Genomic DNA, 14,662 nt, shown 5'->3' on the forward strand with positions numbered 1-14,662 from the left:
GCTGTCTCTGCTGCAGCCGGGCTCAGTAGGTTACATATGGTGGGGGGGAAGCGGCAATAGTGGGCTGCAGGATAAGCCGCCTCACTGCTTAGCAGCCCCAGCGCTGTATGCCTTTTTAACACCTTTCTTCACCTTCCAGGACCTACTGACTTGGCAGCTGTCCAGCCAATCAGGGACAGGGGATGTGACCACCCTGTCAATCTTGACTCCTGGTGGCATCAAGATACACTAATACCCTGTATGGGCATACTGCTGTGCTTATAAACATACATCTGCTGCTTTTTCCCACATTTTTAGGGCAAATTATTTTGCTCTTTTAATTTTTGATCTGTACAGCACATATGTCCCACTGCTCGGTACGCGGAACACTATTATGGACATTGGAGGTGTCAGTCCATTCTTAATCTACAGACTGTCCTCTTATTGAATGATCCTTCTGACATAGACTGTGCTAGGCTGGAATGCGGATAAAGTGAACTCGGGATTTTAGCCGGTTGTTTCTGGCCTGTTGATACATGTAAAAGAAAAACTGCTTAGAGACTAAAAAGTCAAACAAAAACAGGAGCACAAGGTCTGATAGTGTCAGTATTGGTCACATGTCATTGCGGTCGTCTCCTTTGGTTTTCCTAAGGAACAAACACTAAGAAGAGCCTGTATAATATGCAGATGGCTCTCTGTGTTTTTTATTGTAGGTTTGTGGAAGAGGAAATGAAGATCAATGTGGCACAACCTTCAAGGAGTCTTGGGTGTTGGCTAAAGAATTAAAAGTTTGGTTTTTTTTGCATTTCAGGGTGCGAATGCAGGGTCGTTAAATTCACTTTCAGACGACTTATTCAGGGCTTATTCAGACGACCGTATATCGGCTGGGTTTTCACGCCTGGCTGATATACAGCGTCCCTCTCTGCAGGGGGGAGGAGGCTGGAAGAGCCGGGAGCAGTGCTCTGAGCTCCCGCCCCCTCTCCGCCCCTCGCCACTATTTGCAATAGGAGGCTCCGGGAAGGGGCGGAGTTAAGTTCCACGTCAGAGCTCAGTGCACTGCTCCCGACTCTTCTAGCCCCCCTCAACCTGCAGAGAGGGACACCCTATTTCGGCCGGGCGTGAAAACCAGGCCGATATACGGTCGTCTGAATAAGCCCTTCTGGTTGCTTTCAAAGGGCCAATTGTAATTGTGAGGGCTCATTCACATGGGCGTATTTACACTCTCTATTACGCGCGTAATATGGACTGCTTGACCCTTATTAATTTGCATTGGGGTATTTAGACGTGTTTTTTATATGTGCATTTTACACGTGTGAAAAAAAATCCCAGCATGTCTTATTTTGGCCTGTATTACGGACTGAAACTGCCCATTAAAGTCAACGGGATTGTGTGAATACGCATGGTACTTGTGTATTCACTGCGCATTTGTGTATGTAGGCAGGAGAAATCTTTGTAACCTTCTTGGGGGTTGCTTTTGAGCAGGTGAGAAAATCTGTGAATATGAAAATCCTCACATCGCGCTACAAAATCGGGGCATTGCCACGAGAAGACGCAGCAATATAGCATGAACCAGCGGCGATGCCCTGTCGCCCGTGTGAAGGAGGCCTAGAGCACATCCATCCCAGTGCATTTGTTTTGCTGAGAAATCACAGTCAGCATTTTTGAACTCGTATTTGCATATATCCAATGAAACCATGGCTCATGCGTGTGTCACGTGTTAGTCATGGCTGTTGCCACTGATGCCTGCACATGTCATTATGTCACATGGTTTATGTACAGCTGCTGTGATATGCACTTATTTGGCTTTGAGACAAATTTAGAGGTGACATCTCAGGAACCCCAGTCTTGACCCTTGTACCCCATCATTTCGGATCTGGGCGTTGCTGCAAGGTCCTCAGGCTGTTGGTCCCAATTATTTGGCTACTAACACAACTAGAGACCTGGTGTGAATAGAGGAGTAGTCAGAGGAGTCCAAAATCGGGGCAGGCAGCGTATACTTCAGCACAAGAGACAATCCAGAGGTCATGATGACACAAAGAGCAGGTTCAGCTTGGTACAAATAGCCCGGGAGTCAGGGCAGACAGCGACGGGAGAGTAGTCAGTACAGTAAGAGAAGGTCAGGAGAATCTAAAGTAGTCAGGAATAGCCAGAATCAGAACCAGGAAATTAGAACAGACTAAAAGCACCTTCAGCTGGAGACAAAGCTTACGCACCTTCCGTAGAGAGGAGGGGCTTGATATAGCTAGAGGTGCTTAGCGATTGGAGGTTTCAAGACACATGCTGGCCCTTTAAGACTCTGTTCACATTAGTCTTACGACTTTCCGTTTCTCTGTTTTGTTTTTGGAGTAGAGAAGCGAAAATAAAACACAACTAAACATTTTCATTCTTTCAGTATAGATTTCAATGGGTTTTCAACAAAAGAGAAAGGTTTCCGTTTGCTACAGGTCTATTAAATTTCCATTTCTTTAACCCCTTAAGGACGCGGCCCCCCCCCCTTTTTTTTCATTTTCGTTTTTTCCTCCCCCCTTTTAAAAAATCGTAACTCCTTTATTTATCCATCGACGTCGCTGTATGAGGGCTTGTTGTTTTTTGCTAAGCGAGTTGTATTTTTCAATGGTGCTATTTAATGTACCATATAATGTACTGAAAAACTTTTAAAAAAATTCTAAGTGGAGTAAAATGAAAAAAAAAAAGAAATTCCGCCATCTTTCGGTGCGTCTTGTTTCTACGGCCCAAAAACTGCAACAAAAATGACATGATAACTTTATGGGTCAGTACGATTACTACGATACCAAACATATAGTTTTGGGGGGGGGTTTGCTATACTACTTTTATTTTTTTTCAAGGACATTTAATTTTTAAAAAAATTATTTTCTGCCGCCATCTTCTGCGCGCAATAACTTTTTATTTTTCCATCGACATAGTTGTGCGAGGGCTCATTTTTTACAGGACGTCCTGTAGTTTACGTTGGTACCATTTTGGAATACATATGACATTTTGATCGCTTTTTATTGCATTTTTTTCTGGGAAACAGGATGACCAAAAAAATGCATTCCTGGCGTTCTTTTTTTTCGGACGACACTTATCATGCAGTGTAAAAAATGAGTTACTTTGGTAGTTCGGACTTTTACGGACATGGAGATACCAAATATGTATTTTTGTTTTATGATTTAGATTGTTTTATTATAGATATGGCAAAAGTGGGTAATTTTTTGACATCTTTTATGCCTTTTTTTTTTTTTTACAATTAGTAAAACTTTATTGATCTTATTTTTACTTTCTTTTTTAGTCCTCCTAAGGGACCACAACTTGCGATGCTTTGATCGCTCATACATTATGATGTAATGCCATAGAATTACATCGTACTTAGAGTTGAGCGAACATACTCTGGCGAGCTTGATGCTCGTTCGAGTATTAGCGTACTCGATGGTGCTTGTTACTCGAACGAGCATCAAATCATGTTTGACCCCGCCCCAGCTTTTGGCTCCTCCCTGATGTGACGCAGCGCGCGTCATTGGCAAATCTTTCGTGAGAGAGAGACAGAGAGACCGGAGCATTTGAGTGCAAATAACATGAACCCGAGCATTTGGGTGCTTGCTCATCTCTAATGGTACTGCGATCGGGCAGGCAGTCTGTCAAGCCACCCCACGGGGATGGCTTGATAGGCAGTCTGCCATGACAGCCCTGAGGCCTTTCACAAGGCCCCCGGCTGCCATGACACTCGCACGGCTCCCTGCAATCTCATGGCAGGGGGGCCATACGGGACCCCCGAACAACGTTCGGGGAATTTAAATGCCGCTGTCAGAATTGACAGTGGCATTTAAAGGGTTAATAGTGCCGATCAGCCGCGAGGCAATAAACAGCTGGTGCCTGTACTGTATGAAGAGAGGTTGCCACCGACCCTGCAGGATGTAACTGTACATGCTACAGTGGGAAGGGGTTAACAAAACAAATACCGCAGAGAGCACAGAAAGCTCTATTGCTGGTGACTTAGGGCTCCTTCACAGTATTTTGTGAGCCAAAACCAGAAGTGGAGTAAAAGTATAATACAAAGATTTGTATTTCTTGCGTATTTTAGACTCGCTCCTGGCTTTGGCTCACAAACTACTGATGTAAAATACACCCATGTGAAGTAGCCCTGAGGATGTATATGTGCACGCACACTTCAAGAAGCAGTGAGAGTCCCCTATGGGGACTAAAAAAAACTCTAAAAATTAGTTTTAAAAAGTTTTAATAATTGTCTGTTCCCTGGATGAAATGTGACCGGGATCAGGCGTACTTTTATGCAGTTAAACATGGCAGTTCGACAGGGCAAGAAATAGGTATGTCGCAAAAAATGTCTAAAAACTAGAGATGAGCGAACACCAAAATGTTCGGGTGTTCGTTATTCGTAACGAACTTCCCGCGATGCTCGAGGGTTCGTTTCGAACAACGAACCCCATTGAAGTCAATGGGCGACCAGAACATTTTTGTATTTCGCCGATGCTCGCTAAGGTTTTCATGTGTGAAAATCTGGGCAATTCAGGAAAGTGATGGGAATGACACAGCAACGGATAGGGCAGGCGAGGGGCTACATGTTGGGCTGCATCCTAAGTTCACAGGTCCCACTATTAAGCCACAATAGCGGTAAGAGTGGGCCCCCCCCCCTCCCAACAACTTTTACTTCTGAAAAGCCCTCATTAGCATGGCATACCTTTGCTAAGCACCACACTACCTCCAACAAAGCACAATCACTGCCTGCATGACACTCCACTGACACTTCTCCTGGGTTACATGCTGACCAACCGCCCCCCCTCCCCCCCACAGCGCACACCAAAGTGTCCCTGGGCAGCCTTCAGCTGCCCTCATGCCACACCACGCTCATGTCTATTTAGAATTGCGTCTGCCATGACGAGGGACCGCAGGCACACACTGCAGAGGTTGGCACGGCTAGGCAGCGACCCTCTTTAAAAGTGGCGGAGCGATAGCCCACAATGCTGTACAGAAGCAATGAGAAATAGAATCCTGTGCCACCGCCATCAGGAGCTGCACACGTGGGCATAGCAATGGGGAACCTATGTGCCACACACTATTCATTCTGTCAAGGTGTCTGCATGCCCCAGTCAGACCGGGCTTTTTAATTCATAGACACAGGCAGGTACAACTCCCTATTGTGAAGTCCCTGTCGACCCACAGCATGGGTGGCTCCCTGGAACCCACCGGCGGTACATAAAAATATCCCATTGCATTGCCCAACACAGCTGAGGTAGTAATGTCGTGCTTAATGCAGGTGGGCTTCGGCCCACACTGCATGCCCCAGTCTGACTGGGGTTCTTTATAAGTGTACAGATGTAGTAAAAACTCCGTGTGCACCTACAGCATGGGTGGGTGCCAGGAAGCCACCGGCGGTACATAGAAATATCCCATTGCATTGCCCAACACAGCTGAGGTAGTAATGTTGTGCTTAACCCTTTCCAATCCAATTTGTATATGGTTTTCCTAGGGGGCTTACTCTTTTTCTGCCGTTATACAACGGCGCTATATGCTGGCTAAAGCCAGTACTGCATGAGCTGACACGTAGGATAGGCTCCGACAGCAGAGAGGCTGGCAATATACAGTAAGAGAACCCCGACGGACGTCTACCAACAACGGAGCTGTACAGCCTTAAACCCTAATGTCTTCACAGGTCACACAGTGGACTGGAAAGGGTTAATGCAGGTGGGTTTCGGCCCACACTGCATGCCCCAGTCAGACTGGGTTTCTTTATAAGTGGAAACAGATGCATTTATAATTCCCTGTGGACCCACTGCCTGGGTGGGTGCCAGGAAGCCACCGGCGGTACATAGAAATATCCCATTGCATTGCCCAACACAGCTGAGGTAGTAATGTCGTGCTTAATACAGGTGGGCTTCGGCCCACACTGCATGCCACAGTCAGACTGGGGTTCTTTAGAAGTGGACACATGTATTAAAAACTCCGTGTGCACCTACAGCATGGGTGGCTCCCTGGAACCCACCGGCGGTACACAAAAATATCCCATTGCATTGCCCAACACAGCTGAGGTAGTAATGTCGTGCTTAATGCAGGTGGGCTTCGGCCCACACTGCATGCCCCAGTCAGACTGGGGTTCTTTACAAGTGGACACATGTAGGTTAAACTCCCTGTGGACCCACAGCATGGGTGGGTGCCAGGAAGCCACCGGCGGTACATAGAAATATCCCATTGCATTGCCCAACACAGCTGAGGTAGTAATGTTGTGCGTAATACAGGTGGGCTTCGGCCCACACTGCATGCCCCAGTCAGACTGGGGTTCTTTAGAAGTGTACAGATGTATTAAAAACTCCGTGTGCACCTACAGCATGGGTGGCTCCCTGGAACCCACCGGCGGTACACAAAAATATCCCATTGCATTGCCCAACACAGCGGATGTAACGTCAGCTGTAATGCAGGTGGGCTAAAAATTAATTGGATTACACTGTAGGCGAGGGCCCACAAAAATTGCTGTATCAACAGTACTAATGTACATCCCAAAAATTGGCCATGGCCAGCCAAGAGGGCAGGTGAAACCCATTAATCGCTTTGGTTAATGTGGCTTAAGTGGTAACTAGGCCTGGAGGCAGCCCAGTGTAACGAAAAATTGGTTCAAGTTAAAGTTCCAACGCTTTTAAGCGCATTGAAACTTTTAAAAATTGTTCTGAAAAATTATTTGAGTGAGCCTTGTGGCCCTAAGAAAAATTGCCCGTTCAGCGTGATTACGTGAGGTTTCAGGAGGTGGAGCAGGAGGAGGAGGAGGAGGAATATTAGACACAGATTGATGAAGCAGAAATGTCCCCGTTTTGGATGGTGAGAGAGAACGTAGCTTCCATCCGCGGGTGCAGCCTACGTATTGCTTACGTATCGCTGCTGTCCGCTGGTGGAGAACAGAAGTCTGGGGAAATCCAGCCTTTGTTCATCTTGATGAGTGTTAGCCTGTCGGCACTGTCGGTTGACAAGCGGCTATGCTTATCTGTGATGATTCCCCCAGCCGCACTAAACACCCTCTCCGACAAGACGCTAGCCGCAGGACAAGCAAGCACCTCCAGGGCATACAGCGCGAGTTCAGGCCACGTGTCCAGCTTCGACACCCAGTAGTTGTAGGGGGCAGAGGCGTCACCAAGGATGGTCGTGCGATCCGCTACGTACTCCCTCACCATCCTTTTACAGTGCTCCCGCCGACTCAGCCTTGACTGGGGAGCGGTGACACAGTCTTGGTGGGGAGCCATAAAGCTGGCCAGGCCCTTAAAGACTGTTGCACTGCCTGGGATGTACATGCTGCTCGATCTACGCACATCCCCTGCTACCTTGCCCTCGGTACTGCGCCTTCTGCCACTAGCGCTGTCGGCTGGGAATTTTACCATCAGCTTGTCCGCAAGGGTCCTGTGGTATAGCAACACTCTCGAACCCCTTTCCTCTTCGGGAATCAGAGTGGGCAGGTTCTCCTTATACCGTGGATCGAGCAGTGTGTACACCCAGTAATCCGTCGTGGCCAGAATGCGTGCAACGCGAGGGTCACGAGAAAGGCATCCTAACATGAAGTCAGCCATGTGTGCCAGGGTACCAGTACGCAACACATGGCTGTCCTCACTAGGAAGATCACTTTCAGGATCCTCCTCCTCCTCCTCCTCAGGCCATACACGCTGAAAGGATGACAGGCAATCAGCCGGTGTACCGTCAGCAGCGGCCCAAGCTGTCTCTTCCCCCTCCTCCTCATCCTCCTCATGCTCCTCCTCCTGTACGCGCTGAGAAATAGACAGGAGGGTGCCCTGACTATCCAGCGGCATACTGTCTTCCCCCGCCCCCGTTTCCGAGCGCAAAGCAGCTGCCTTTATGGTTTGCAGGGAATTTCTCAAGATGCATAGCAGAGGAATGGTGACGCTAATGATTGTAGCATCGCCGCTCACCACCTGGGTAGACTCCTCAAAATTACCAAGGACATGGCAGATGTCTGCCAACCAGGCCCACTCTTCTGAAAGGAATTGAGGAGGCTGACTCCCACTGCGCCGCCCATGTTGGAGTTGGTATTCGACTATAGCTCTCCGTTGTTCATAGAGCCTGGCCAACATGTGGAGCGTAGAGTTCCACCGTGTGGGCACGTCGCACAGCAGTCGGTGCACTGGCAGCTTAAAGTGATGTTGCAGGGTGCGCAGGGTGGCAGCGTCCGTGTGGGACTTGCGGAAATGTGCGCAGAGCCGGCGCGCCTTTACGAGCAGGTCTGACAAGCGTGGGTAGCTTTTCAGAAAGCGCTGAACCACCAAATTAAAGACGTGGGCCAGGCATGGCACGTGCGTGAGGCTGCCGAGCTGCAGAGCCGCCACCAGGTTACGGCCGTTGTCACACACGACCATGCCCGGTTGGAGGCTCAGCGGCGCAAGCCAGCGGTCGGTCTGCTGTGTCAGACCCTGCAGCAGTTCGTGGGCCGTGTGCCTCTTATCGCCTAAGCTGAGTAGTTTCAGCACGGCCTGCTGACGCTTGCCCACCGCTGTGCTGCCACACCGCGCGACACCGACTGCTGGCGACATGCTGCTGCTAACACATCTTGATTGTGAGACAGAGGAGGAGGAGGAGGAGGAGGAGGAGGAGGGTGCTTTAGTGGAGGAAGCATACACCTCCGCAGATACCAGCACCGAGCTGGGGCCCGCAATTCTGGGGGTGGGTAGGACGTGAGCGGTCCCAGGCTCTGACTCTGTCCCAGCCTCCACTAAATTCACCCAATGTGCCGTCAGGGAGATGTAGTGGCCCTGCCCGCCTGTGCTTGTCCACGTGTCCGTAGTTAAGTGGACCGTGGCAGTAACCGCGTTGGTGAGGGCGCGCACAATGTTGCGGGAGACGTGGTCGTGCAGGGCTGGGACGGCACATCGGGAAAAGTAGTGGCGACTGGGAACTGAGTAGCGCGGGGCCGCCGCCTCCATGATACTTTTGAAGGACTCCGTTTCCACAACCCTATACGGCAGCATCTCAAGGCTGATGAATTTTGCGATGCGGACGGTTAACGTTTGAGCGTGCGGGTGCGTGGCGGCGTACTTGCGCTTGCGCTCGAACACTTGCGCAAGCGACGGCTGAACGGTGCGCTGAACTACACTGCTGGATGGGGCCGAGGACAGCGGAGATGAGGGTGTGGGTGCAGGCCATGAGGCGGTAGTGCCTGTGTCCTGAGAGGGGGGTTGCATCTCAGTGGCAGGTTGGGGCACAGGGGGAGAGGCAGGGGTGCAAACCGGAGGCGGTGAACGGCCTTTGTCCCACCTTGCGGGGTGCTTGGCCATCATATGTCTGCGCATGGTGGTGGTGGTGAGGCTGTTGGTGTTGGCTCCCCGGCTGAGCTTTGCGCGACAAAGGTTGCACACCACTGTTCGTCGGTCGTCAGGCGTCTCTGTGAAAAACTGCCAGACCTTAGAGCACCTCGGCCTCCGCAGGGTGGCATGGCGCGAGGGGGCGCTTTGGGAAACACTTGGTGGATTATTCGGTCTGGCCCTGCCTCTACCCCTGGCCACTGCACTGCCTCTTGCAACCTGCCCTGCTGATGCCCTTGACTCCCCCTCTGAAGACCTGTCCTCCTGAGTAAGCGTTGCACACCAGGTGGGGTCAGTCACCTCATCGTCCTGCTGCTCTTCCTCCGAATCCTCTGTGCGCTGCTCCCTGGGACTTACTGCCCTTACTACTACCTCACTGCAAGACAACTGTGTCTGATCGTCATCGTCCTCCTCACCCACAGAAAGTTGTTGAGACAGTTGGCGGAAGTCCCCAGCCTCTTCCCCCGGACCCCGGGAACTTTCGAATGGTTGGGCATCAGTGACGATAAACTCCTCTGGTGGGAGAGGAACCGCTGCTGCCCAATCTAAGCAGGGGCCCGAGAACAGTTCCTGGGAGTGCTCCCGCTCCTGAGCAGGTGTTATTGTAGTGGAGTGAGGAGGCTGGGAGGAAGGAGGAGCAGCAGACAGAGGATTCGGATTGGCAGCAGTGGACGGCGCAGAACTGCGGGTAGACGATAGGTTGCTCGAAGCACTTTCAGCCATCCAGGACAGGACCTGCTCACACTGCTCATTTTCTAATAACCGTCTCCCGCGTGGACCCATTAATTGGGCGATGAATGTGGGGACGCCAGAAACGTGCCTCTCTCCTAATCGCGCAGCAGTCGGCTGCGACACACCTGGATCAGGAGCTTGGCCTGTGCCCACACCCTGACTTGGCCCTCCGCGTCCTCGGCCGCGTCCACGTCCTCTAGGCCTACCCCTACCCCTCAGCATGCTGTATTACCAGTGATTTGATTTCACAGGCAGGAAATAAATTGGCGCAAGACTGCAGGCCAAATATAATTTTTGCCCTTTTTGGAAAACGAAAGGCCCCACTGCCTCTAGTGAATGAATTATCTAAGTTTAATAACTGTGCTGTGTCTCTGCTTATGTGTCACAGAACGTGAGGGTAGCAGAGTTATTATAACTCTGGCAGAGCAGGTATTTTTTTTCCCAATTAAGGAAAGCAAATGGCGAAGCCAGCAGTAAAGCGTAGCTGGGTGCGTATGATTTAGCACTGTTCTTCACGCAGCTCACACGTCTCCACCGCCCGTAAGGACGGACACAGGCTGGACAAATAGATTTGTTTTCAGTTTTTTCCCACCAAAAGGCAGCACTGCGTATATTCTATGAATAATAACTGTGTTGTGGCCCTGCCTATACAATTCTTTCCCTGCAGTATCAATGGAGGGTGGAATGCTCTGCAGAGGCGATTTTGAGAAGCCCAAAAAAAATGCAGCACAGCTAACAGCAGCCTGGACAGTACTGCACACGGATAAATATGGCCCTAGAAAGGACCGTTGAGGTTCTTGAAGGCTACACTCACTCCTAACACTCTCCCTGCCTATGCAGCACTTCTGTCCCTAATGCCAGGTGCAACGCTCTGCAGAGGCGATTTTGAGGAAAAAAAAAATCCCACTGCTAACAGCAGCCAACACACAGCTATCAGTGGCCCTAATAAGGACCTTTGGGGGGTCTTGAAGCCTACACTAACTACCAATTCTTTCCCTACAGCAGCTCCGGTACAAACAGCACTGTCCCTCATCTAACTCACACCGCATCTGAGGCGAGCCGCGGGAGGGGCCGACTTTTATATTAGGCGAACACCTGATCTCGCCAGCCACTCACAGCAGGGGGGTGGTATAGGGCTTAAACGTTGCAGGGGGAAGTTGTAATGCCTTCCCTGTCTTTCAATTGGCCAGAAAAGCGCGCTAACGTCTCAGGGAAGGAAGTGAAAGTAACCAGAACACCGCATGGTGTTCGTTACGAATAACGAACATCCCGAACACCCTAATATTCGCACGAATATCAAGCTCGGACGAACGCGTTCGCTCATCTCTACTAAAAACCCTGCACTTCCTGACCATCACTACTACTGGAGTTTCTATTCTTATTTTAAAGGGGTTGTCCCGCGCCGAAACGTTTTTTTTTTTTTTCAATAGCCCCCCCGTTCGGCGCGAGACAAACCCGATGCAGGGGTTTAAAAAAAAAAAACGGATAGTACTTACCCGAATCCCCGCGCTCCGGTGACTTCTTACTTACCTTGCGAAGATGGCCGCCGGGATCTTCACCCTCGGTGGACCGCAGGTCTTCTGTGCGGTCCATTGCCGATTCCAGCCTCCTGATTGGCTGGAATCGGCACACGTGACGGGGCGGAGCTACGAGAAGCAGCTCTCCGGCACGAGCGGCCCCATTCAGAAGGGAGAAGACCGGACTGCGCAAGCGCGTCTAATCGGGCGATTAGACGCTGAAAATTAGACGGCACCATGGAGACGAGGACGCCAGCAACGGAACAGGTAAGTGAATAACTTCTGTATGGCTCATAATTAATGCACAATGTATATTACAAAGTGCATTAATATGGCCATACAGAAGTGTATACCCCCACTTTGTTCGCGGGACAACCCCTTTAACTGTTTTCTTTTAAACCTTCGTCCAGCGCCCTCCTCTGGTGCATTCTATCCATATCAGCCCCTCTCTCTTTTCTTCACCCATGCACAGCTCACATGCACTCTTTACTTTCCTTAAACGTCTCAATCCCGCTGAAGCCACAGTGAATCATAACAATCACCTTCATGAATCCCCTACCCACCTGCTCACCCTCGCTATACTGCTGCTACTAGCAGCAGAGGACATCTCTCCCAATCCTGGCCCGCCCTCTAGTGCCCTTAACTATTGCCTCCAACCTGGCCCACTGAGACACCTTCTAGCCCAACTACTAGTCCGTGCATACCCTCCATGGTTTCCTTACAATGTGTACTCTGGAACTGCCAGTCAGCATGCAACAAGCTCCCAACCATCTATGACTTTTTTACTGCTAAATCCCTTAACCTGCTCGCTCTCACAAAAACGTGGATGCAGCAGTCTGACACGGCCTCCCCTGCTGCACTTACAATGGCCTGCAGTTTTCCCATACCCCAAGACCGGAAGACAGGCAAGGGCGAGGAGTAGGTGCTCTTCTCTCCCCACAGTGCACCTTCCAGGTCATCCCCCTCGGTACCCTCACTCACTTTTCCATCGTTCGAGGTACATGCCTTACGTCTTTTCCTTCCGCTGCCAATGCAAGTAGCAGTTATCTCCCCCTGGTGCTCCTCGCCTGTTTCTGGATCACTTTGCCGCCTGGCTCCCCCACTTCTTCTCCTGCAAAATCCCAACCCTCATCCTAGGAGACTTCAACATCCCCACTAACGAACTCATCTCCCTCTCAGCTTTTTTTGCTTACCTCCTCCCTTGGTCTGTCTCAACTTACTGCCTCTCCCACTCATAGGGATGGCAATACTCTGGATCTGGTCTTCCTCTGTGTCTGCTTCCAACTTCACTAACTCCCCTCTCCCGCTCTTAGACCATAACCTGCTCTCTTTCTCTGTCAAGCTCCCTAGCATCTCCCCAGACCCTCCTACATACCGTACATACAGGAACTTTCAGGCCATTCACACCCGTACACTCCCTACAGTCCTCTCTTTCCCCTAGTGGCACCCCCCGTCACCCAAGCCATCTGGTGCAGACCGTGGCAACCATGGCTCATGCCTCAAACTCGCTCCATCCGGCGGTGCTCTAGATGTGCTGAACAGCTGTGCAGAAAGTCCCAAAAGTTCACAGACTTTCTTCCCTACAAATTCATGCTCAGAAACTACAACCTGGCCCTCGGTCATGCCAAACAAGTCTACTTCACCTCGCTCGTCTCCTCGCTATCTCACAACCTTTGACACTTTTCACTCCCTTCTCAGCCCAAAATTGCAGCCCCCCATAACAGATCTCAGTGCTCAGGTAATACAAGTTTGTTTTTTTTAAAAAACCCTTTTGCCATATTTAAAATAAAAGAATCTAAGTAGTAAAACATATTTGGCATTATGCATCCGTAAAAGTCTGATCTATTAAAGTGACTCCTTTTTTACCCCGTAAAGTGAATGTCATCGGGAAAAAAAAATAACGCCAGAATTGCGCTTTTTTTTGGTCACCCTGTCTCCAAGAAAAAAGGTAATAAAAAACTATCAAAAAGTCGTGAGTACTCCAAAATGAAACCAATAGAAACTACAGGACGTCCTGCACAATAAAAAGTTATGCCTATCAGAAGATGACAGAAAATAATCTAAAAAAAATTAAAAAACTTTAGTACAGCAAAAAAAAAAAACTATATAAATTTGATATCGTAGTAATCGTACCGACCCATAGAATAACGTTAGCAGGTCATTTTTGCTGCAGTTTGTGCGCCGCAGAAACAAGACGCACTGAAAGATGGCGGAATATGTGGTTTTTGTTTTTTTCATTTTACTCCACTTGGAATTTTGTAAAAGTTTTTCAGTACATTATATATTACAGTACATTAAATAGTAGCATTGAAAAATACAACTCGCCCTGCGGAAAAAAAGCCCTCATACAGCTATGTTGATGGATAAATAAAAGAGCCCTGATTTTTCTAAAGGGGAGGAAGGAAAAACCAGAAAATGGAAAAAAAAATAGCAGCGTCCTTAAAGGGGTTGTCCCGCGCCGAAACGGGGTTTTTTTTTTTTCAATAGCCCCCCCCGTTCGGCGCGAGACAAACCCGATGCAGGGATAAAAAAAAAAACGGGTAGTACTTACCCGAATCCCCGCGCTCCGGTGACTTCTTACTTACCTTGTGAAGATGGCCGCCGGGATCTTCACCCTCGGTGGACCGCAGGTCTTCTGTGCGGTCCATTGCCGATTCCAGCCTCCTGATTGGCTGGAATCGGCACACGTGACGGGGCGGAGCTACGAGGAGCGCTCTCCGGCACGAGCGGCCCCATTCAGAAGGGAGAAGACCGGACTGCGCAAGCGCGTCTAATCGGGTGATTAGACGCTGAAATTAGACGGAGCCATGGAGACGGGGACGCCAGCAACGGAGCAGGTAAGTGAATAACTTCTGTATGGCTCATAATTAATGCACGATGTACATTACAAAGTGCATTAATATGGCCATACAGAAGTGTATACCCCACTTTGTTTCGCGGGACAACCCCTTTAAGGGGTTAAAGAGAGATCTTGCGGTACCACCGCCCGGGAGCAGGAGTCGGCAGGCGGATCTCCTCTGTCAGCTCGCGAGCGGATAATCGCAATAATTCTCCGCTCTTGGACACGGGGAAGCGCTTTCCATAGCAACACTATGGAGAGCTTTCACTGCGTTCCCTGCGGCCGGATTA

Source organism: Eleutherodactylus coqui, chromosome 7, assembly GCF_035609145.1.
Source record: "Eleutherodactylus coqui strain aEleCoq1 chromosome 7, aEleCoq1.hap1, whole genome shotgun sequence".
NCBI classification, from domain to species: domain Eukaryota; kingdom Metazoa; phylum Chordata; class Amphibia; order Anura; family Eleutherodactylidae; genus Eleutherodactylus; species Eleutherodactylus coqui.